The following is a 24182-nucleotide window of genomic DNA, read 5'->3' on the forward strand; positions in this document are numbered from 1 at the left end:
AATCCTATCAACTTGCCTTGCAGAAATAGAAAAACGAATAATCGAATTTATTTGGAAAGGCATGATGCCCTGAATAGCTAAAAGTATCTTGATAAAGAAAAATGAAGTTTCATGTCTCACATTTCCTGACTTTAAAGTACTTTACAAAGCTTCAGTGGTTGAAACAGCATGGGACTGGCATAAGGATAGATATACCGACCAATGGAGTAGAATTGAGTGCTCAGAAATAGACCCTCTCATCTATAGAAAACTGATCTTTGATAAGATGGCCAAGTCCATCAACTGGAACAGAACAGCCTCCTCAACAGATGGTGCTTGGAGAACTGGATATCCATATTGGAAAGAATGAAAGAGGATCCCTATCTCACACCTTATACAAGAATTAATTCAGAATAGATCAAAGACCTAAACATTGGAGCTCAGATTATAAAACTATTAGAACAAAATATAGGGAAATATCTTAAAGAACTTGTGGTAAGAGGTGGTTTCCTAGATTTTACACCCAAAGCACAAACAACAAAGAAAAAACAGATAAATGGGATCTCCTCAAAATTGAATACTTCTGCGCATCAAAGGATTTTGTCAAGAAAGCAAAAAGGCAGCCTACTCAATGAGAGAAAAAATTTTGAAAACTGTATATCTGATAAGGTTTTAATGCCTGTAATATATAAAGAAATCCTTTAGCTCAACAATAAAAAGACAAACAACTCAATTTAAAAATGGGCAAAAGACATGAATAGACATTTTTCCAAAGAGGAAATATAAGTGGCTAAAAAGAATATGAAGAGATGCTCAACTTTATTAGCTATTAGGAAAAGGCAAATCACCACCACAATGAGATACCACATTTCACACCTACTAGAAAGGCTATTAACAAAAACAAAAGCAACAATAAAAACAATGACAGAAAGACCCAGAAAACTCCAAGTGCTGGAGATGATGTGGAGAAATACTTACACTTATTCACTGTTGGTGGGAATGTAGAATTGTGTAGTTGCTCTGGAAAAGTAGTTTGGCAGTTCCTCAGGAAGCTAAGTATAGAACTGTCATATCACTCAGCAATCCTATTACTGGATATATACTATGAAGAATTGAGAGTTGGGACATAAATAGACATTTGTACACTGATGTTTATAGTGGCATCATTCATGATTGCCAATGGACGGATGTGGGGCAAGTGTCCATCAATTAATGAGTGGAAGGGTGAACTGTGGTGTCTACATACGATGAAATACTATGCAGCTGCAGGAAGGAATGAAGTCAGGCTGCATACAATGATTTGAATGAACCTTAAGGACATTATTTTGAGCAAAATAAGCCAGAAACAAAAGGATAAATACTGTATGGTTTCACTGATATGAGTTAAGTATAATGAGCAAACTCTGGAAGTTAAATTTAAAAGTATAGGTTATCAAGAGTTAGAAAGAGGTCAGAGGTACGGTAATTGATGCTTAAGGAGTACAGAAGGTTTTATAAGGTTGATTGTAAAGGCTCAGAAATAGATAGCACAATACTATTTGATGGTAACCCAACATTTAAGTGTAATTATTTAAGCGTAATTAACAAAGCTGAGTGTGAGTACGACTGAAAGAGGAGGGTTAGGGTTATGTATGTCACCAGAAGGAAAGCTAGAGGATAAATTAAATATTGGGACTGTATAACTTAGTGAAACCTACAGTGGATGATGATGATTGTTAATTGTTTTTTTAAATGAACCAGAACAAATATACATCACTATTACAAGGTGTTAATAATGTTGTGGTGCATGGGAAAAATACAATTAATGCAAACTAAGGTCTATAGCTAACAGTAACATTGCAATATTCTTTTATTAATTGCAACAAATGCATTACATCAAAACTAAGAGTCAATAACAGGCAGATATAAGGGAGTGGTATGGGATTTTTTTTATCTTCCTGAAGAAATGGGAAGGTTTTCATAATGATTGTGGTGGTGAATGCATAGCTATGTGATTATACCAGAAGCCTCTGATTGAACACTTAGGATGAACTGCATGGTGTATGAATAAAACTGATAAAAAAAAATGGGTCTAGGACATGAATAGATATTTTTCCAAAGAAGAGATATGAATTACCAATAAACACATGAGAAGATGCTCAATATCGTTAGCCATTAGGAAAATACAAATCAAAATCACAATGAGGTGTCACTTCACACCCACAAGGATGGCTATCATTGAAAAAAAAACTGAAAAAAAAGTGTTTGAGAAGTTGCAAAGAAATTGCTTATGTAGTACATTGTTGGTGGGAAAGTAAAATGGTGCAGCCACTGTGGAAAACAATATGGTGATTCCTTAAAAAGTTAAACATAGAATTACTATATGACCCAGGAGTCCCACTTCTAGGTTAATATACCCAAAGAGAGTGAAAACAGGGACTCAAAGAGAGACTTGTACACCAATGTTTATACACTATTATTCACTGTAGCCAAAAGGTAAAAGTAACTGAAGTGTCCATCAACGAATAAAATGTGGTATACACACACACAATGGAATGTTATTTGTCCATAAGAAAGAATGAGGTTATGAGACATGCTATAACATGTAAGAATCTTGAAAACATTATTCTTAGTAAAATAAACAAGACACATAAGGAAAAATGCATGAGGCCACTTGTAAGAAATATCTAGAAATGGCAAATCTGCAGAGGCAGAGGGTAGATTAGAGGTCACCAAGTAATGGGGGGAGAGGGAAAGGAGAAGCATTTGTCAGGTATAAATTAGAAGAACTGCAAAATTATGAAAATACATATGTGTTTTACGACAATAAATTTTGGTATGGTTATGCAGTCATAGTAACCACAGCACCATCATGCAATTCATACAAATTTGTTATTTGGTATATTATCATTAAACTTTGTGTTGTAGTGAGGATTTGGAATTTGACAACTTTTTCCTGGTTGATGAATTATTTTTAGATCACAAACACACAAAAAAGTTATTGTTTAAATAAGTATATCAAGAAACCAGAAAATTATGTTTCGTATTTTTAAAAGTTGACATCTTACAATATCTCGTCAAGGGACAAAACAGTCTTTTCAATAATTGGGCAACAAAGGACTGGATATCAACACCAAGAGAATGAAAGAGGACCCCTATCTGACACCCTACACAAAAATTAACTCAAAATGGATCAAACAACTAAATATAAGAACTAGCACAACAAAGCTTCTAGAAGAAAATGTAGGGAAACATCTTCAAGACCTAGTAATAGGAGGTAGCTTTGTTACCTCCAATTTTATATCCAAAGCCCAAGCAACAAAAGAAAAAACAGATAAATGGGAACTCCTCAAAATCAAATGCTTCTGTACCTCAAGAGACTGTCAAAAAGGTGAAGAGGCACCCAATTCAATGGGAGAAAAAATTTGGAAATCACATATCAAAGGTTTGATTTCCTGTATATACAAAGAAATCATACCACTCAACAAGAAAAGAACAAACAACCCAATTATAAAACGGGCTAAAGACGTGAAAAAGTATTTTTCTGAACAGCAAATACAGATGGCTCAAAAGCACATAAAGAGATGCTCATTTTGACTGGCTATAAGGGAAATTCAGATCAAGATGACAATGAGATAACACCTCACACCAGTAAGAATGGCTGCTATTAAACAAACAGGAAACTATACATGATGGAAAGGATGTGGAGAAACCGGGACACTTATGCACTGCTGGTAGGAATGTGTAATGGTGCAGCCATGATGGAAGACTGTTTGGTGGTTCCTTAGGAAACTAAATATCAAGTTGCCCTATGACCCAGCAATAGCACTACTTGGTATATACCCAGAAGAGCTGAAAGCAACGACACAAAAAGACATTTTCACACTGATGTTCATAGCAGCATTATTTGCAATCACCAAAAGATGGAAACAAACCAAATGCTGATCAACAGACGAGCAGATCAACAAAATGTGGTATATACATATGATGGAATATTATGCAGCAGTAAGACAAAATGATGTCCTGAAGCACATGACAAGATGGATGAGCCTTGAGGACATAATGCTGAGCAAAATTCGCCAGACACAAAAGGATAGATACTGTATGATTCCACTTTTATGACCAGCATAAAAGTATAATCAGAGGCTTATAATACAGAATATAGGGGACTTGGAGATACATAGAAACTAGAGATCGGTGACCTGTTAGCAAGTAGGTTGAACTTCAATGTAAGGGAATAGACAGGAATGAAGGTGATTCTCTAGTGGGTTTAGAAGTAATATTACCATATTGAAGATGAACAAGATTGAAAGGGGTTGTATAGACCTATGTGTCCCCGATTCACACTTGAAATATGAGTGAGTTCTCATAAAAATTACTTCAAAGATATGATTCTTATATAAAAAGTGTTTATGTCCAGGGTACAGGGGGAAAACTGTTATTGCATGCTATGAGCTATGTTCAAAAGGAAACCATTAGCACTTCCACAACAACAGCAGAGGTAAATAATCAGGGGAGGGACAAGAGTTAAGAGGAGGTTTAGATTTCCTATTTGGTGAGGGTGTGTTTATTGGTTTTCTGTCTCTTTGGAACAATGAAGTTATCTAAAATTGAGAATGTTGACTGACTATGGGCTTTGGGCCCTCTACATGATGCCCGATAAAAGTAGGTGGCTGAAGGATGCTGTCATGGTTAGGTTCATGTGTCAACTTGGCCAAGTAGTGATACCTGTTTGTCTGGTTGGGCAAGTGCTGGCCTCTCTGTTGCGGTGAGGACATTTCATAGAATTGAATCATGATCATGTCAGCTGCATCCACAGATGATTCCATTTGTAATCAGCCAACGGGGAGTGTCTTCTGCAATGAGTCATGCTTAATCTGATCACTGGAAGCCTTTTAAGGAGGATTCAGAAGAGAAAGGCTCTTCTTGTCTCGGCTGGTGAGCCTCTCCTGTGGAGTTCGTCCAGACCCCCCATCGGAATTGTCGGCTTCACAGACTGCCCTGCAGATTTTGGATTCTGTGTTCTCGCAGTCACGTGAGACACTTTTATAAATTTCATATCTGGGAGTGTTCCTTGTTGATTCTGTTTCTCTGGAGAAACGGAACTAATACAGATGCACTGATGAAGTAGTTTGGCGAACGATGGTATATACGTATGAATGAAGGTTGTGCTGCTACAAAAAGGAACACTGTCGTGAGGCATGCAGTGATGTGAATGAACATGTGGGACATTTGGTGAGACAAAATAAGCCAGAAACAAAAAAACAACAATGGCAAGGTCACCTTTAGAACATGCTTATAAGAAAACAGGGGCCTATATTGCAAGCTTTTAGAGCAGACATATTAAGTCTAGAGTACTGATTATTATGTTTGGATTTTGAGAGGATACTATATATATATATGTATATAACCTGATATTTAGAGATAAGAATGAAGCTTAACAGGTTGGGGTTAAAGTAATTCAGAACATAGGGGTAAGGAAGACAGTGTCTATATTTAAGAACCACACATACTCTTAGAGACCAATGGAAGAAAGTTTTATTTGATCTGGAATCCAAATTTTCTATAGTGCATAATCTAATTCAACCTATCTGTATAACTCATTTGAACAACTGAAACACAGGGAGCACAGAAGAAGAAAGAGGTCCTTTAATCCTGTATAGATTATGGTAAGGCCTGGAAACATCATAGAGCAGATAATAAAAAAGTACTGGCAAAGTCCCCTGAGGGAGGGGAGAAAGACTATGGAACTATTAAACCTTACCATCAGGGAATCCCCCGATACTCTGTCAAAATTTAGGGCTACTGAAGTCAATAGGCCATGCCCTCAATCATGAGGCTTACTCTTGTGAAGCTTACGTAGGTAGCAGAGAAATTTAGACTACCTACAGGCATGCCTAAGAGCTACTCCTGGAGAACCTCTGTTGTTGCTCAACAAATGGATCCTCAGTCTCTCTAAGCCCAACTCTGCAAGTGAAATCATTGCTCTCCCCTCTACGTGAGACATGACATCCAGGGGTGATAGACTCCCACGGATGAATCCACACCTGGCACTGTGGGATCAACAATTACATCCTGACCAAATGGGGGAAAACAAGTGTAATTAATAAAGTATCAGTGGCAGAGTTCAAATTGAGTCGAGAGGCTCCTCTGGAGGTTGCTCTTATGCAAGCTTCCGGTAGACCTTGCTACCTATCATAACTTGCCAACCCCCAGCCAGGACCATTCCAGCCAATCCTAAAGAATACCTAGGGCAAGATAGAAGATTCCACAAAGGTTCCAGGCACTAGAGTAACCTTCCAGAAGCCTACAACCTCCAGATGAGTCCCTGGTACAGATAAGTCCTGAAACCTAGACCAGCCTCTCCAGAACATCAGATATTTCCATCTCCCTACCCCATATTAGTGACAGACCCTTCCAATATAAAAAATTTAGAATTGCCATAGCCCAAACAACCCCAAAGAGAGGTATGGAAAGATCAAGGGTGATGGTGGAATTATAAATAAGAAGACAGGATTTAACAAATGAATATGAAATCTGAATCATTAAATTGATATCTCTTTTAGCCTCCAGTATTTTAGAGCAGTTGGAGTAGAAACCTAAAATTGTGAAATTACAACCTATGTCAAAGTCTGAAATATGTTCTACAACTAATTGTGGTGCTCTGTTTTGAAATTTACAGCTTTTTTTATTATATGTTATTGTTAACAAAAAAAAGAAGGAAAAAAAAGTCGATTGTGATGATAAAAATGTCTTTAAGCCCTCTAGCTTCCTATATTCTGGAGCAGCTAGAAGGAAACTTATGGGAGGATCGTACAGTAGCCCACGACAAACTCTGGGATCTATTCTGTAACCACTTTTTGAACAGTGCTTTGAAAACCATTGCTTCTTTTATTTCTTTGCCTTGAATATATGTTATACTATACAACAAAAAAGTTAAAAAAAATCTCATCAAATTAGTGAAGAGACCTACTGATTTTACCTTTCAGCATCAAATAATAATGTCTACCACTGTCAATACATATAAAGAAATGCTTTCTTTTAATTGTACTTGCCAGAGAACTGTTACTGCATGGTTTCTTTTCTTCAGTTCTGTTACTGAGAGGCCTAACTACTTGTTAGTTTCCAGCATCTTTCAAGGTAATTAGAGTATCATGATAACATACGGCAACAGAACTCACTGCATCTTACTACTATCTACTCTTCCTTCCCTTTGCAATATGCTTTTCAGAAGCAATTACTTTTCCAATTGTACTGAGATATATTCGCACACCATACAGACCATCCAAAGTATAAAATCAGTAGCTCATTTTATCATCAGAAAATAAGCAATAAAAAATAAAACCCCAATCCCCACATGCTCCCCATCCCCCCCCCCATTGTTGACCCATAGTATTGGTGTGGTACATTTGCTACTGTTGATGAAAGAATATTAAATATTACTGTTAACTATAGTCCATAGTTTGCAATAGCTACATTTTCCCCATATATCCCTCTATTATTGACTCTTCGTTATAGTGTCATACGTTTATTCTAGTTCATGAAAGAACTTTTCAACATTTTTGTTATATTTGTATATTTAATCACAGTCATAGTCCACTACACAATTCACTGTGTTATACATTCCCATGTTTTAACCTCCACTTTTCCTTCAGGTGACATACATGACTTTCGGGAACAAATGTTGCTGCTGCTGAACTGTGATCCCAGAGGTCACAGTTGCAAGTGCGGATATGAGTCAAAGGAATGGCATGAGCAATGACCTCAATCTCTGGGCCTACTGTGTTCGATTACTTTAAAAGAGTCTGATAAATGATGAAATTATTCCTTATGGTTTTGAGGTATATAGTGATGGTGAAGAGGTTGTGACTGCTGGAGGTGGGGTGCAATGGAGCACAGCTTTTGCCAAGACCACCTGCAACCAACTGTGATGGTCCTATTCTTTTCTACTGAAAGGGGCAAATTTTCTTTTGTCTGGGGGAAATTTCCCAAGTTTCTTCCTAAAAGCCTCCCCAATCTGATAGCAGCTCTACTACATGCAGAAAGTATATTTTAACCATGTCCTTCAGTACACTAAAAGTTCCATAGCAACAGAGATCATGATGGAAGTGTAACCTGTTGTTTTTGTATCCTTAATCCTTTACAAAGTGTTTTGTTGAACTGCACTGTACTGTCAAACTGATTTCTTTTGAGGGATGTCAATGTTTGTCCTCTCAACTGTGTTTTAGATTACTCCCAGCATCTTTTTTTTTTTTCCTAATCTTTGCTTGATGGAGAAAATATTATCTTGTTTATATTTTATTTCATTTTATTTTCAGTTTTCTATTTTGGAACAACAAGTTACCATAAAATTAATGCCTTAAAACAACACGCATTTATTTTCTCACAGTTTCTAACACAAAGAATTCAGACATGAGTTATCTGAGTTCTGTGCTCAAAGTCTCAAATCAAGTGTTGAACAGGTGATATTCTCATCTGCTGAGACTTGACTGGAGAAGAATTTGCTTCCAAGCTCATTTGCATTATAAGCAGAATTAATTTCATTGCAGCTATATGATTTATGGCACAATGTTCTTACTAGTTGTTGACTAGGGGCCATTCAACTTCTAGAAGCCACTCAGAAGTCCTTGCCCAGTGGCCAATCAATAGACCTTCTCACGTAATGGCAGCTTACTTCCTCAAGGTGAATCTTTGAGGAGAATCTTTGATCTCAGGGAAGCCTATGCCTTCTTTTAAAGGGCTTAAAAGAGATGTCTAGAAACAGCAAATTTGCAGAGATAGAAAGCAGATTAGAGTTCATCATGGCAATGGCAGAGGGGGGAAGTGGGAGTGTTTGTTTAAACAAAAAGATTTTTGGTGACAGCATTATAAGAAAATAAGTCAGACTGATCTATTGCAGGATGTCAGGCAAATTCATCCATTACTACCTGGGGTAAAGCAGGAGGGCAACAAAATCCAGTGGATTTTTACCTTGATCCTATCTTTAATTCTTTTTTTCAAAAATTCACTCTCTCCTACCCAATATTTTGGGCTCAGAACGCTGAGAAAATAGCTTAGTTTTACTGACCATGTAGAAGCATCTCAAGGTCTAAAATATATATAAGTAAGGTAAATCAAAATATTTTTAAAGAAAATATATGCATTCAGACTTTTCCCCATATATTTGATTATGTTCCCTAATTATTCATGAAAATATAATTATCACCTAAAGATTGATAAGGAAAATGACACCCTTGAAAAAATATATTTATGCCATTCCCTCTTTAAAAATCTTAAATTCATCAATTATGTTATTTGTTATAACTATCAGAACTTTTACATGTTGTCTGGCATCCATTTTACTTTGCTTAGCCACTTGTCTCAACACTGACCTTTGGCCTAGATAGTAAGCAGTTTTCCAGCCTGGGGCATGAACGCCCACATCTGGGGCCACTCCCAAGCCACCCAAACACTTCACCCAAAACCCACAGCTAGCACCAAATGATAAACTAACCATCCCCACCACCCTCGGAACCCCAGACCTTTTCCTCTTTGGCACGCGTTTGCATTAAACTAATCAATACTTGACTCCTGCGTGAAATTTACTAACCTCCACTCCTGGATCACACTAAAGGCATAAGTCCATGTGCTCCTCTCGCTTTGTCTTGTGCTCTCTATTCACCTGCTGGTTGAGCCACCTGAGCTGTGTTTCCTGTCAACCCCTCATTGTATCCCCCTTTCTCTCTGGGACCAGTGAAAAACATACTGTCTTTACTCATGCAGAATGGCTTTGGTTCTTCATTGTGTCATATCTGACCTCCACCCAGACCCAAATTTAAAATCCAACTTTTCTGAAATGCCATTATCCATCTTAAATACATAGAATACTCAAATCATTCTTTAGGTTTCATGGGCCACAAATGTTCCCTGTCACATTTCTTTCTTTTTTACACAACCTTTACAAATGCAAAAACTGCTTTTCACTCATAGGTGGCACGGAATAGGCTATGCAGGCTGTAATTAGCCGATTCCTGATTTAGATGTTAGAAATTCTGGGATTTAGCATTTTAAACAGTTGAAACACACATATATTTTCAAAACACTTTGGGTTTTGTTATTATCTGTTAATATGTTTGTTTAAAAGTAGAAAGTTTTCTTGAATACTGAAATGCCAGGGGGTGAATATGGGTTAAGGGAGAGGCATGGCATGGCATGGCATGGCATGCATATTTCTGTCTATTTGCCTGGGTGCACTAGTTGTGCTGAGACAATTTGTTTATCAGCATGTATTAGCAAAGGTAATAAATTATTACAAAAATAAATGTTCACAACTCTGACAGAGTGAGACTAAAATGAGTCACCTCAACTCTATCAATATCTACATTTCCCTTATGTGAAAATATTATAATCATTCCATACCAAAATCACCTTAAATATAACTGCTCCCTATTAAAATTGCCTTTAAAGTAGCAAAAATATTCTTCTTCATAAACCTTTATTAAATGTTCACTTACCCATCAGGCCAAGGGCTTAAAACATATTTGCGAATTATATAGGATATCTGTGATGTCTGAATGAGGAAATATGTAAAATAGTCATAAACTAAGGAGTTACATAAAAATACGAGTTGATATGCTTCCACAATGCTAACTTTCACAGTTGTGTTGGTCTGGATCCAGTCAAACTATTAACAATAACAAGGGATTGAAGTGATGAGGAACTGGTTAATAAGAAGAGATTCTAGAGAATATAGGAATAGCAGATATGTGGAACAGCCCCTACCTGTGAGAGATCGAGTGACCAAGGAAGATCAAACCCAATCTATTCACAGCGAGATACGGACCTCAATGGATAAAGGACGACTCTGGCTCTCTGGATGAAAGAGAAATCCCTGTGGTTCTGCTTTCAGTACTCTTGTTCAAAATTATAGTGGATGCCACAGCCAGTGAAATCAACTAACTAAAGAAACAATAAAATACAAAGACATAACAGAAGATTCAGCATTGCTATTATTCAAAGATCACATGACTGTGTACATAGATAATCCTAGAATACAAAAATGATCCAAAATAATAAGTGAATTCAATTATGTCACCAGTTACATGTGTAAAACATTAACAAAAATCAATTCCATTTCCTTATCTAAATAACAGAGAATAGGAAAAGAAAATTGCCTAACCCTAAAAAGTCTCAAAAAAATAACCATGTGCTAAGGTAAACAAAATAACTAACAAAAGTAAGCTACTCTTTAATGCTTAATTCAAAACCAAGAAAGCACACACAAACATGTACACACACACAAACCCTTAAAAAATAAAACCCATATTAGAAAAAAAGAGAACAGTTTGAAACCCTGCACACGAAAGTAATTAATAAAACAGAAAAAAAAGCCAGATAAATGAGAAAGGATAAAAACATAAAATTAAAAATAGCAATATTGCCCCTGCCCTAATCAAGATGGTGCAGTGAGACGCTTCAGGGCTCTATCCCTCCATAGAAGTTTTGAGCAACCAACAAATGACTACAACATCTATCTGAAAGTTTCAGAATATAGCTACAGGATTTCAGTAACAGTCCTAGCACCAAATAAAAAAAAAAAAATCATCTTAAAACTAGTAAGATCTAGTAGTGCCCTGGCTAGCCCTTCTCTCATCCCCTCACCAGCTTGGCTTGAAGCCAGCCTACGCTTCCAGTGTGATTTCTTGGTCTTTGTTCAGGAGGGAGCAGAGTAACCCTTGCACACATACTGGGGACATGTATGCCTGGCCCAATGTCTCTGGTGGTGGCTTAAGGGACTTAAAACCAGAACACTCGTGGCGGGCTTGCCATCCCACAACTTACCCCTGAGTCACAGAGCTTTCCTACAGAACACTGCGGGAGAGCAATCATATCCTGGCTGCCTGGGACAAGGAATTGCTGGCTATACGATATATGATGCAGTACTAGGGACTGAGGAAACTGTTTCCTAGGGAGGAAGGGAAATTTGTATCCTTATAAATGGGAAGGTTCCTAGGTCCACAGTGCATGGCAGAAAGGGACAGGGCAACTGCTAAGCTTTGGCCTTGGGCTATCCACCAGTAAGGGGAAGGACATGGGTAAATGCCAGTATTATTCTATTTTTGATTTGTATTTTCACTTTTTAGTTCCTACAGGATCAAAAGGTAAATACAAAAAAAAATTAATGATAAATCACCAGCTTTGGATTCACAATGAATAAATACGCAATCTGCAACAAGAACTACATAAAGGTGGGGAGATGGAACAATATTGGAACATAGTTTATGTATGTTATTGAAGTTAAGTTGATATCTAAGCAATGAGATTGTTATAGATTTAAGATGTAAAATTTAAGCCCCATTGCAGCCACAAAAATATATCTTAGAATATGCAAACTCTTCTATAAAGACAAAATTAAGAGTACAGGTTTCCAGGAGCAGGGCCAGGCAGAAAGGGGTGATAATGCATAATGAATGTAGGGTTTCAGTTTGATGAGACAGAGAAGTTGCAGTAGTGGAACTCTGTGAGGATATGAAAGCACTGTGAATGTGATTAATCTCATTAAGCAGTATGCCTGGGAGTGGTGGGGATGGGAAAATTTACGTTGTATGTTTCCACAATTAAAAATGATAATAAAATGCAACTAAAGGGACACTAACAATTAAATACAATACATGATCCTGGGTAAGACCTAACCAGGGAATACAGGGGCTGAAAAGGACATTATTGGGGCAAATGAAAGAATTGGAACGTAGACTGTAAGCTTTATATCAACGTTAAAGTTCTTGATGTTGATAACTGCACATAAGGTGGTTACAGAAGTGAATAGCTTTGCTCTTAGGAAAGTACATGGCAGTATTAACGGTTCAAGAAGAATTGCGTGTACAACCAACACTCAATTGTTCAGAAATTAATTGATAAATAGATAGACTGACAGATAGTAGATATATTGAACTATGAATGAAAAGACGGCTAGATGGATAGACAGAAAGAAAGAATGATATGGAAAATGTAGTAAAATGTTATAATTGTTGGATTGGATATCTGGGAGGATAGTTACGTGGGAGTTATCTGGTAGGGGCTGCATTATTTTGTTGCTATTCTGTAAATTTGAAAGTATTTAAAAGTAAAAAAGTTAGGAAACTGATTTTAGCAATAAAGAAAAAATTGAAAATAACCTCAAACAAGAATTAGAGAAACCACAAAAATACATGCTACTGAAATGAAACTACAAAATGAAAGACAACAGAAAATTAAACAAACCAAGAGTGAAAAAATATAAGAAATACCACAGACCTCCAAATCAGAAATACGATACATAACCCACATATAACCCAAAGAACCTCCACTAATTACACACACCATTCCCCAAATTAAGCAGCTTCTTATATATATAAAACATAAAACGAAATACTAAAGCATAAGCAACCATCCAAAATCACCAGAAGGAAAAACACAACAATTCAATGAACAAAATAACCCAAACTATATTAAGACATGTTAAACTGAACACAAAATAAACACCTTAAACCTGAATCTCAAGCCTGGTCTTTAAGTAGGTGCTTCAGAAAATTCCCTGGGATAGCCCAGCATTGAAGGGTAAGTACCAGGGATCGAGGGGGGTTAAGTTCTGTGCTTGCAGCTCCATTTCATCCTCAAGAGTTGTTCTTGTTAAGCATTACTCTACTCAGAAAGTTGCGGTTCACAATGCAATATATGTGACCAGCACCTTTCTAAATAAGGCACTGCATACAGTGTGGCTGAAGATTGTGATATCATCAAACACCCCCTCCCCCAAAGCAGGCTTCATCACACCCCTTTTTATACCCAGGATTTTTCTCTTAAAAGTACTTGCCAATTCTCAGCCCATTATCAAGGTGTCCACACCTTCTTGCCTACCCATCTTTCACCCCAGCAATGCACATCTCCTCACCATAGTGTATACTATGGAACAAGTGCCAAAAAATCACCCCTCTATTTCCCTCTTTTCCTGGAATTTTATTATTCTTGCACACATTATCCTTTTGTATTCAAAATTAATATGGTTAGCACATGAAAAAAATTGGTTGCATCCCCCAAAAGTCAGCTGTTAAAAAGAAAGGACACTCCAGATCACCCACCACAGCTTTCTGTCCATCATACATACCAGCTCCTCTTTTGGAATTATCTACTTCAACTTCAGGACCTGAGAATAAGCAGTAAAAACAAGCAGGAAAACATAGGGAAAAGTTGGAACGTAAAAATGGGGACAGATATAAGAACATATTAATAGCAGATATAATAGACAAAATATACTGTATCGTTTAGTAGCCACTACCACCATAGGCGAGACAGAATGCACTTGGAAGATTTAACGTCCACCCACCACTCACCCCTAGGGATGAAATACAGACTCTGTTGAAAGAGGCATAGCTGTCACTCACTGAATGGGATAAATGTTAATGTGGTATGGACCCAGTAGAAATTACTTAAAACCACCCTCCACAAGTTGCCAGAATCACATCCGTATGATGCCAAGGAGAGCTGTTCACTGACAGGATTTTCACTGGTGTGATACAGCAACAAAACTGCTTTAGCTGAGCATCTTGGTAAACTGCTGCAGGGAGCAATGCAGGTCAAGTGAGTGTTCAGAGTCAAGGCTGGGGGAGTTGCCCTCTCTCCAGAAGCTGATCACTTGACAAGCAACTCCCCTGCATCCTGCAATGCTTCCTAAGTGCTCTTTACTTAAGGAATTTAACACCAGCCAGCTGGGAAGGAAGAATATTTTAAGAGCCCAGATACATGTTTTCCCAACATGCCAAAAGCAAGAATCTGGAGCTAAGTGGTAATACATTGATACTACTGTAAAAGAAAATTCATCAATGAGATAGTGATTAAGTATTGAGGAATTCCACACCAATCAAAAATATGTTAATATTTATAATTTTGTCATATTAGTGAAGATTAACACTCATCATTTCACTGGCCGTGTTTGTATCCGAGGGTGTCCAGGTTGACTGCAATACCATGGCCTAACTTGTATAAAGTGGCAAAAAACTTATCCAAGGTATTCCTGACTATTTTTTAAAACTATATGATGATTAACATAGTGCTGCAGTTTATTGGAGTAGGGTAAATAGATTGAATCTGTGCTGTACATTTGTTAGATGGAAAGTGAAATTTTTAATTTAAAATCATTCTTCCCTCAATAAATTCCCCCAACATTTTCACGTTAGGTATGAATTGAGATAGACAGATACAGAGATAGAGAAAAACCAAGATGCATTTACAGTGGTCTTGTTGAGAATAAACAAGTTTGTATGTTTACGGACAGAGTATGTACTCAATTTTTTATGAAACATAAATATGTACCCAAAATAGAACAGGGGTTTACACATTTATTGGTTCATGAGCAGTACTGTTTAATAATATTCTTCAGGTTGATATCAGCAGTTCAAATGGGCTTAGACTGGAAGATTTTTACTTGGATGATATTAAATATATGATTATAAATTACCTCATTTCACTTGCTCTGATAGTAAATTATCAGTTTTTCATTCAAAACACTCTTTCTAAAAGTCATTTATTGTGAGATTTCGGCAAATCATGCAATCTCCTCAAGTTACAAATTTCCTCACAATTAATAGAATATAATAATGAGTTCTTAGATTTATGACTAGTAATAGCTGTTATTTCAATTAGCATGTGTTCAATAATTATGTACTGGCCAGCCACTGTACTAAGTGGTTTTGTAAAGCTTTTTATATCCAATCTTCACAGCACATGTGGGAGAACAAAAACATTAGCATTTCTACACCAAGATTTGTCATTTGGATGTGAATGAATCAAAAAGTAATACTTTTGGAAACTGAAAAACATTAGGGATGCAAAATATTGTAGGATAGAATAAATCATTAAAATTTGACTGTGAAAATTATAACAGTAAATGAAAATGGTTAGAATATCCCAAGTTATAATCAGAATCCCCCCACCCCATTTTGATTACATCCCCAGGAGGTTCAAGTTAAGATATAAACAACTATCCATAGATATTTATCTCAATGTATATCTATGGACTATTTTGAGTAGTATAGACAGTGTACAGTTTTAAGTAAAGCATGTTTAATGATCTTATGATAAATAATTCAAGCAACCCCAACAGGATATAAAATTGAGATAAACCTGATGATAGCTAGATGTGTATATATAAGTATATATTTGCTTTCAGATGATAAATATTGGTAAAACATGAGCTGAAGTTTTAAGAAGAAGAGTGAAAGATCCACAGGAAAGATAACTAAATGTTTCCTTATATATCATTGCTTCTTTTTATTAGCTATGCTAAGCAATTACTAACCTTGATATGGAAACTAAATAAAATATCTTGCATATATTTAAGTATCATAGGATGTTACTTAAACTAAACTAAAGTTTAAGTTTTCCACTCTTAATAGGTGATCACAATAGGTGTTGTGTAATGCTGATGGTAACAAAAGCAATATTAGTAGTAATCTGTACTAACAATGATAATATAAAGAGGATAAACATTTTCCAAGTATTTCTTTATATCTCATGCTACTGAGACCTCCTAGGTGGGGGGCCTAAATGCTCTCCTAATCGTTCTCTGTTCTCTGGCTCTCCCACTGGTTAAAATTAGGCCAAAGTGGCACAGGTCTGCTAGACCCAGAACCAGTCGACATCCCAGTAGCCTTTACAGAAACAATGACACCTGTTTTAAAGCCTTACATTTCTTAAATACTTTATAGTTCACAACTTTCTGAATTGTGATTTCATTAAAGTATGACATAACTTAGGACACAACATTCTTATTTTAATGAGTCCAACCTTGATGTAACGCAGATGTCCCAGACCCAAAGGTCACGTTTACTTTCTATGACCAAATCATGGATGCTCCAAGCCTCCAGCAGCATGGCTGCTAGAACTTTATAACCCTTGACTCCTGGAAATGAGGCCCCTATTTCCTAAAGGTCTCCTTCGTATATCTGGGGGCACTTTCCATGTGCCCCCTACCAGTCAGTTGCAGGCATTCCACAGGCTCCACTCTAGACATCCACGATTTATCTCCTAGTAGCCCTGATTCCTGTCCTCCAAGCCAGTGGAAAGAAGCCTCATTATCATGGCCCATCCAGCCAGCTCTAAGATCCACCTCAAGGGTGCCACATCTAGATATTTTCCTAAGTTCCCAATTTTAGAGTGCTGCGACATTGCTGGGAGAAAGACCTCCAGGAACTCCAACTCAGGTTCACCCCTCGTCTCTGAAACAGCCCAGTTTGCAGCCAGAATCTCAACTCTTGTCCATAATTTCATGTTTTATCCATGAGAGGTTGCTGCCTGGGCTTCTAACAGGAGCTCACAGCCAGCCCATAAGGCCAGGTGAGATTATTTTTTACTGAGTTTTCTGGAAGCAGTCTCTGTTGGAGAGGTGCTTTCACGAAGTTGACAGGGGAAAGCGCTTGAGAGTGACAAGACTGAACTTTATCCGAGTGCTGTGCTCCCAGCAGTGGCAATTAAGAATCTCACTACCTGATCATTATTTCTGGATTTTCAGAGGCTGTTTCATATATATAATTTGATACTTAGAGGTACGAATGAAGCCAAACAGGTTGGGGTTAAAGTAATTCAGAACATAGGGGTAAGGAAGACAGTGTCTATATTTAAGAACCACACATACTCTTAGAGACCAATGGAAGAAAGTTTTATTTGATCTGGAATTCAAATTTTCTATAGTGCATAATCTAATTCAACCTATCTGTATAACTCATTTGAACAACTGAAACACAGGGAGCACAGAAGAAGAAAGAGGTCCTTTAATCCTGTATAGATTATGGTAAGGCCTGGAAACATCATAGAGCAGATAATAAAAAAGTACTGGCAAAGTCCCCTGAGGGAGGGGAGAAAGACTATGGAACTATTAAACCTTACCATCAGGGAATCCCCCGATACTCTGTCAAAATTTAGGGCTACTGAAGTCAATAGGCCATGCCCTCAATCATGAGGCTTACTCTTGTGAAGCTTACGTAGGTAGCAGAGAAATTTAGACTACCTATAGGCATGCCTAAGAGCTACTCCTGGAGAACCTCTGTTGTTGCTCAACAAATGGATCCTCAGTCTCTCTAAGCCCAACTCTGCAAGTGAAATCATTGCTCTCCCCTCTACGTGAGACATGACATCCAGGGGTGATAGACTCCCACGGATGAATCCACACCTGGCACTGTGGGATCAACAATTACATCCTGACCAAATGGGGGAAAACAAGTGTAATTAATAAAGTATCAGTGGCAGAGTTCAAATTGAGTCGAGAGGCTCCTCTGGAGGTTGCTCTTATGCAAGCTTCCGGTAGACCTTGCTACCTATCATAACTTGCCAACCCCCAGCCAGGACCATTCCAGCCAATCCTAAAGAATACCTAGGGCAAGATAGAAGATTCCACAAAGGTTCCAGGTACTAGAGTAACCTTCCAGAAACCTACGACCTCCAGATGAGTCCCTGGTACAGATAAGTCCTGAAACCTAGACCAGCCTCTCCAGAACATCAGATAGTTCCATCTCCCTACCCCATATTAGTGACAGACCCTTCCAATATAAAAAATTTAGAATTGCCATAGCCCAAACAACCCCAAAGAGAGGTATGGAAAGATCAAAGGTGATGGTGGAATTATAAATAAGAAGACAGGATTTAACAAATGAATATGAAATCTGAATCATTAAATTGATATCTCTTTTAGCCTCCAGTATTTTAGAGCAGCTAGAAGTAGAAACCTAAAATTGTGAAATTACAACCTATGTCAAAGTCTGAAATATGTTCTACAACTAATTGTGGTGCTCTGTTTTGAAATTTACAGCTTTTTTTATTATATGTTCTTGTTAACAAAAAAAGAAGGAAAAAAAAGTCGATTGTGATGATAAAAATGTCTTTAAGCCCTCTAGCTTCCTATATTCTGGAGCAGCTAGAAGGAAACTTATGGGAGGATCGTACAGTAGCCCACGACAAACTCTGGGATCTATTCTGTAACCTCTTTTTGAACAGTGCTTTGAAAACCATTGCTTCTTTATTTCTTTGCCTTGAATATATGTTATACTATACAATAAAAAAGTTAAAAAAAATCTCATCAAATTAGTGAAGAGACCTACTGATTTTACCTTTCAGCATCAAATAATAATGTCTACCACTGTCAATACATATAAAGAAATGCTTTCTTTTAATTGTACTTGCCAGAGAACTGTTACTGCATGGTTTCTTTTCTTCAGTTCTGTTACTGAGAGGCCTAACTACTTGTTAGTTTCCAGCATCTTTCAAGGTAATTAGAGTATCATGATAACATACGGCAACAGAACTCACTGCATCTTACTACTATCTACTCTTCCTTCCCTTTGCAATATGCTTTTCAGAAGCAATTACTCTTCCAATTGTACTGAGATATATTCGCACACCATACAGACCATCCAAAGTATAAAATCAGTAGCTCATTTTATCATCAGAAAATAAGCAATAAAAAATAAAACCCCAATCCCCCCATACTCCCCATCCCCCCCCCCATTGTTGACCCATAGTATTGGTGTGGTACATTTGTTACTGTTAACTATAGTCCATAGTTTGCAATAGGTACATTTTCCCCATATATCCCTCTATTATTGACTCTTCGTTATAGTGTCATACGTTTATTCTAGTTCATGAAAGAACTTTTCAACATTTTTTGCCGCGTCCTGTTTTTCCTCCCCGGTTTGACACGGTTCCCTGGAAGGAAGGGCGGTAGGCAAGGCCTTCAACGCCCCAAAAGAGGACGAGGCATAAAATGGTGTAATAGAAAAAAACTGGGATTAATGACACTAATTGTGTGTTTCTTGTTGCTGGTTGTGCTCCAAGCATTATATCAAAACGAATCAGAAAGCAAAAGAATTGGAAAAAATGATACAAATTGTACAAATTGCAAAACCTTGTTAATGACTGTTTGGAAAAAATTAGGTTGGGACGCCCCCATTAAGCAAGTCATGCTGCAAATACAGCAGGCAGAAGTGCTTTTAGAACAAGTCACAGAAAAGTACCCCATAGAAAGTAAACACTTACAATTAAAAAACCCTGCATTGAGCCATCCTGGAAATTTACTCCCCCACCATGGCACTGGTCCATTGCTATAAAACAATAAAAAATCTAAGCAAACAATGTAACCTTTTAATCAAAACAAGCTAACCTTTAACCAGATTAAAATAGGTCTTGACATATTGCCTCACCTGTAGAATAATAGGAAAAGAAAGTCTAAACTCAGAAAACTGCAAACACAATGTCTGTGGTTTAAGCCAATATCTTGCTGCTATTAAAATCTTGTGTAAGTGTTCCTAAGAAAATCAAAACGTGTACTTTCGCTTTGCTTCCCTGAACCTGTAACTTTACCTAAAACGTAAGCCATGACACAACTATGATTCTGTGATACCTGTTTCCTTGCCAAAAATAAGGGTATAAAATCAGTTAAGCAAAAATAAATCTAAGCAACTCTTCTCAGAAAAAAATTCTCTAAGCTGTCTCTTGGTGTTCTTCTCGCGCCGACGACCCTCCACACCTTCAAGCCCGTTCCCTCTGCTGCGGCTGGACCGCGGCAATTTTTGTTATATTTGTACATTTAATCGCAGTCATAGTCCACTACACAATTCACTGTGTTATACATTCCCATGTTTTAACCTCCACCTTTCCTTCAGGTGACATACATGACTTTCGGGAACAAATGTTGCTGCTGCTGAACTGGGATCCCAGAGGTCACAGTTGCAAGTGCGGATATGAGTCAAAGGAATGGCATGAGCAATGACCTCAATCTCTGGGCCTACTGTGTTCGATTACTTTAAAAGAGTCTGATAAATGATGAAATTATTCCTTATGGTTTTGAGGTATATAGTGATGGTGAAGAGGTTGTGACTGCTGGAGGTGGGGTGCAATGGAGCACAGCTTTTGCCAAGACCACCTGCAACCAACTGTGATGGTCCTATTCTTTTCTACTGAAAGGGGCAAATTTTCTTTTGTCTGGGGGAAATTTCCCAAGTTTCTTCCTAAAAGCCTCCCCAATCTGATAGCAGCTCTACTACATGCAGAAAGTATATTTCAACCATGTCCTTCAGTACACTAAAAGTTCCATAGCAACAGAGATCATGATGGAAGTGTAACCTGTTGTTTTTGTATCCTTAATCCTTTACAAAGTTTTTTGTTGAACTGCACTGTACTGTCAAACTGATTTCTTTTGAGGGATGTCAATGTTTGTCCTCTCAACTGTGTTTTAGATTACTCCCAGCATCTTTTTTTTTTTTCCTAATCTTTGCTTGATGGAGAAAATATTATCTTGTTTATATTTTATTTCATTTTATTTTCAGTTTTCTATTTTGGAACAACAAGTTACCATAAAATTAATGCCTTAAAACAACACGCATTTATTTTCTCACAGTTTCTAACACAAAGAATTCAGACATGAGTTATCTGAGTTCTGTGCTCAAAGTCTCAAATCAAGTGTTGAACAGGTGATATTCTCATCTGCTGAGACCTGACTGGAGAAGAATTTGCTTCCAAGCTCATTTGCATTATAAGCAGAATTAATTTCATTGCAGCTATATGATTTATGGCACAATGTTCTTACTAGTTGTTGACTAGGGGCCATTCAACTTCTAGAAGCCACTCAGAAGTCCTTGCCCAGTGGCCAATCAATAGACCTTCTCACGTAATGGCAGCTTACTTCCTCAAGGTGAATCTTTGAGGAGAATCTTTGATCTCAGGGAAGCCTATGCCTTCTTTTAAAGGGCTTAAAAGAGATGTCTAGAAACAGCAAATTTGCAGAGATAGAAAGCAGATTAGAGTTCATCATGGCAATGGCAGAGGGGGGAAGTGGGAGTGTTTGTTTAAACAAAAAGATTTTTGGTGACAGCATTATAAGAAAATAAGTCAGACTGATCTATTGCAGGATGTCAGGCAAATTCATCCATTACTACCTGGGGTAAAGCAGGAGGGCAACAAAATCCAGTGGATTTTTACCTTGATCCTATCTTTAATTCTTTTTTTCAAAAATTCACTCTCTCCTACCCAATATTTTGGGCTCAGAACGCTGAGAAAATAGCTTAGTTTTACTGACCATGTAGAAGCATCTCAAGGTCTAAAATATATATAAGTAAGGTAAATCAAAATATTTTTAAAGAAAATATATGCATTCAGACTTTTCCCCATATATTTGATTATGTTCCCTAATTATTCATGAAAATATAATTATCACCTAAAGATTGATAAGGAAAATGACACCCTTGAAAAAATATATTTATGCCATTCCCTCTTTAAAAATCTTAAATTCATCAATTATGTTATTTGTTATAACTATCAGAACTTTTACATGTTGTCTGGCATCCATTTTACTTTGCTTAGCCACTTGTCTCAACACTGACCTTTGGCCTAGATAGTAAGCAGTTTTCCAGCCTGGGGCATGAACGCCCACATCTGGGGCCACTCTCAAGCCACCCAAACACTTCACCCAAAACCCACAGCTAGCACCAAATGATAAACTAACCATCCCCACCACCCTCGGAACCCCAGACCTTTTCCTCTTTGGCACGCGTTTGCATTAAACTAATCAATACCTGACTCCTGCGTGAAATTTACTAACCTCCACTCCTGGATCACACTAAAGGCATAAGTCCATGTGCTCCTCTCGCTTTGTCTTGTGCTCTCTATTCACCTGCTGGTTGAGCCACCTGAGCTGTGTTTCCTGTCAACCCCTCATTGTATCCCCCTTTCTCTCTGGGACCAGTGAAAAACATACTGTCTTTACTCATGCAGAATGGCTTTGGTTCTTCATTGTGTCATATCTGAACTCCACCCAGACCCAAATTTAAAATCCAACTTTTCTGAAATGCCATTATCCATCTTAAATACATAGAATACTCAAATCATTCTTTAGGTTTCATGGGCCACAAATGTTCCCTGTCACATTTCTTTCTTTTTTACACAACCTTTACAAATGCAAAAACTGCTTTTCACTCATAGGTGGCACGGAATAGGCTATGCAGGCTGTAATTAGCCGATTTCTGATTTAGATGTTAGAAATTCTGGGATTTAGCATTTTAAACAATTGAAACACACATATATTTTCAAAACACTTTGGGTTTTGTTATTATCTGTTAATATGTTTGTTTAAAAGTAGAAAGTTTTCTTGAATACTGAAATGCCAGGGGGTGAATATGGGTTAAGGGAGAGGCATGGCATGGCATGGCATGGCATGCATATTTCTGTCTATTTGCCTGGGTGCACTAGTTGTGCTGAGACAATTTGTTTATCAGCATGTATTAGCAAAGGTAATAAATTATTACCCAAATAAATGTTCACAACTCTGACAGAGTGAGACTAAAATGAGTCACCTCAACTCTATCAATATCTACATTTCCCTTATGTGAAAATATTATAATCATTCCATACCAAAATCACCTTAAATATAACTGCTCCCTATTAAAATTGCCTTTAAAGTAGCAAAAATATTCTTCTTCATAAACCTTTATTAAATGTTCACTTACCCATCAGGCCAAGGGCTTAAAACATATTTGCGAATTATATAGGATATCTGTGATGTCTGAATGAGGAAATATGTAAAATAGTCATAAACTAAGGAGTTACATAAAAATACGAGTTGATATGCTTCCACAAGGCTTACTTTCACAGTTGTGTTGGTCTGGATCCAGTCAAACTATTAACAATAACAAGGGATTGAAGTGATGAGGAACTGGTTAATAAGAAGAGATTCTAGAGAATATAGGAATAGCAGATATGTGGAACAGCCCCTACCTGTGAGAGATCGAGTGACCAAGGAAGATCAAACCCAATCTATTCACAGCGAGATACGGACCTCAATGGATAAAGGACGACTCTGGCTCTCTGGATGAAAGAGAAATCCCTGTGGTTCTGCTTTCAGTATTCTTGTTCAAAATTATAGTGGATGCCACAGCCAGTGAAATCAACTAACTAAAGAAACAATAAAATACAAAGACATAACAGAAGATTCAGCATTGCTATTATTCAAAGATCACATGACTGTGTACATAGATAATCCTAGAATACAAAAATGATCCAAAATAATAAGTGAATTCAATTATGTCACCAGTTACATGTGTAAAACATTAACAAAAATCAATTCCATTTCCTTATCTAAATAACAGAGAATAGGAAAAGAAAATTGCCTAACCCTAAAAAGTCTCAAAAAAATAACCATGTGCTAAGGTAAACAAAATAACTAACAA

General features: G+C 37.3%; 1 long non-coding RNA gene across 1 annotated transcript; it reads right to left on the minus strand.

Moving 5' to 3' along the window:
- Positions 1-9103: 9103 nt before the first annotated feature.
- On the minus strand, positions 9104-22692 carry LOC143670713 (uncharacterized). The gene is made up of 3 exons (XR_013169439.1): positions 22559-22692; positions 14081-14119; positions 9104-10896 (listed from the first exon to the last, which is right to left on the minus strand). It is a non-coding gene; the product is annotated as an uncharacterized LOC143670713 (long non-coding RNA).
- Positions 22693-24182: the final 1490 nt, after the last annotated feature.

The sequence above is a fragment of the Tamandua tetradactyla genome, chromosome X (genome assembly GCF_023851605.1).
Source record: "Tamandua tetradactyla isolate mTamTet1 chromosome X, mTamTet1.pri, whole genome shotgun sequence".
Taxonomy (NCBI): Eukaryota; Metazoa; Chordata; class Mammalia; order Pilosa; family Myrmecophagidae; genus Tamandua; species Tamandua tetradactyla.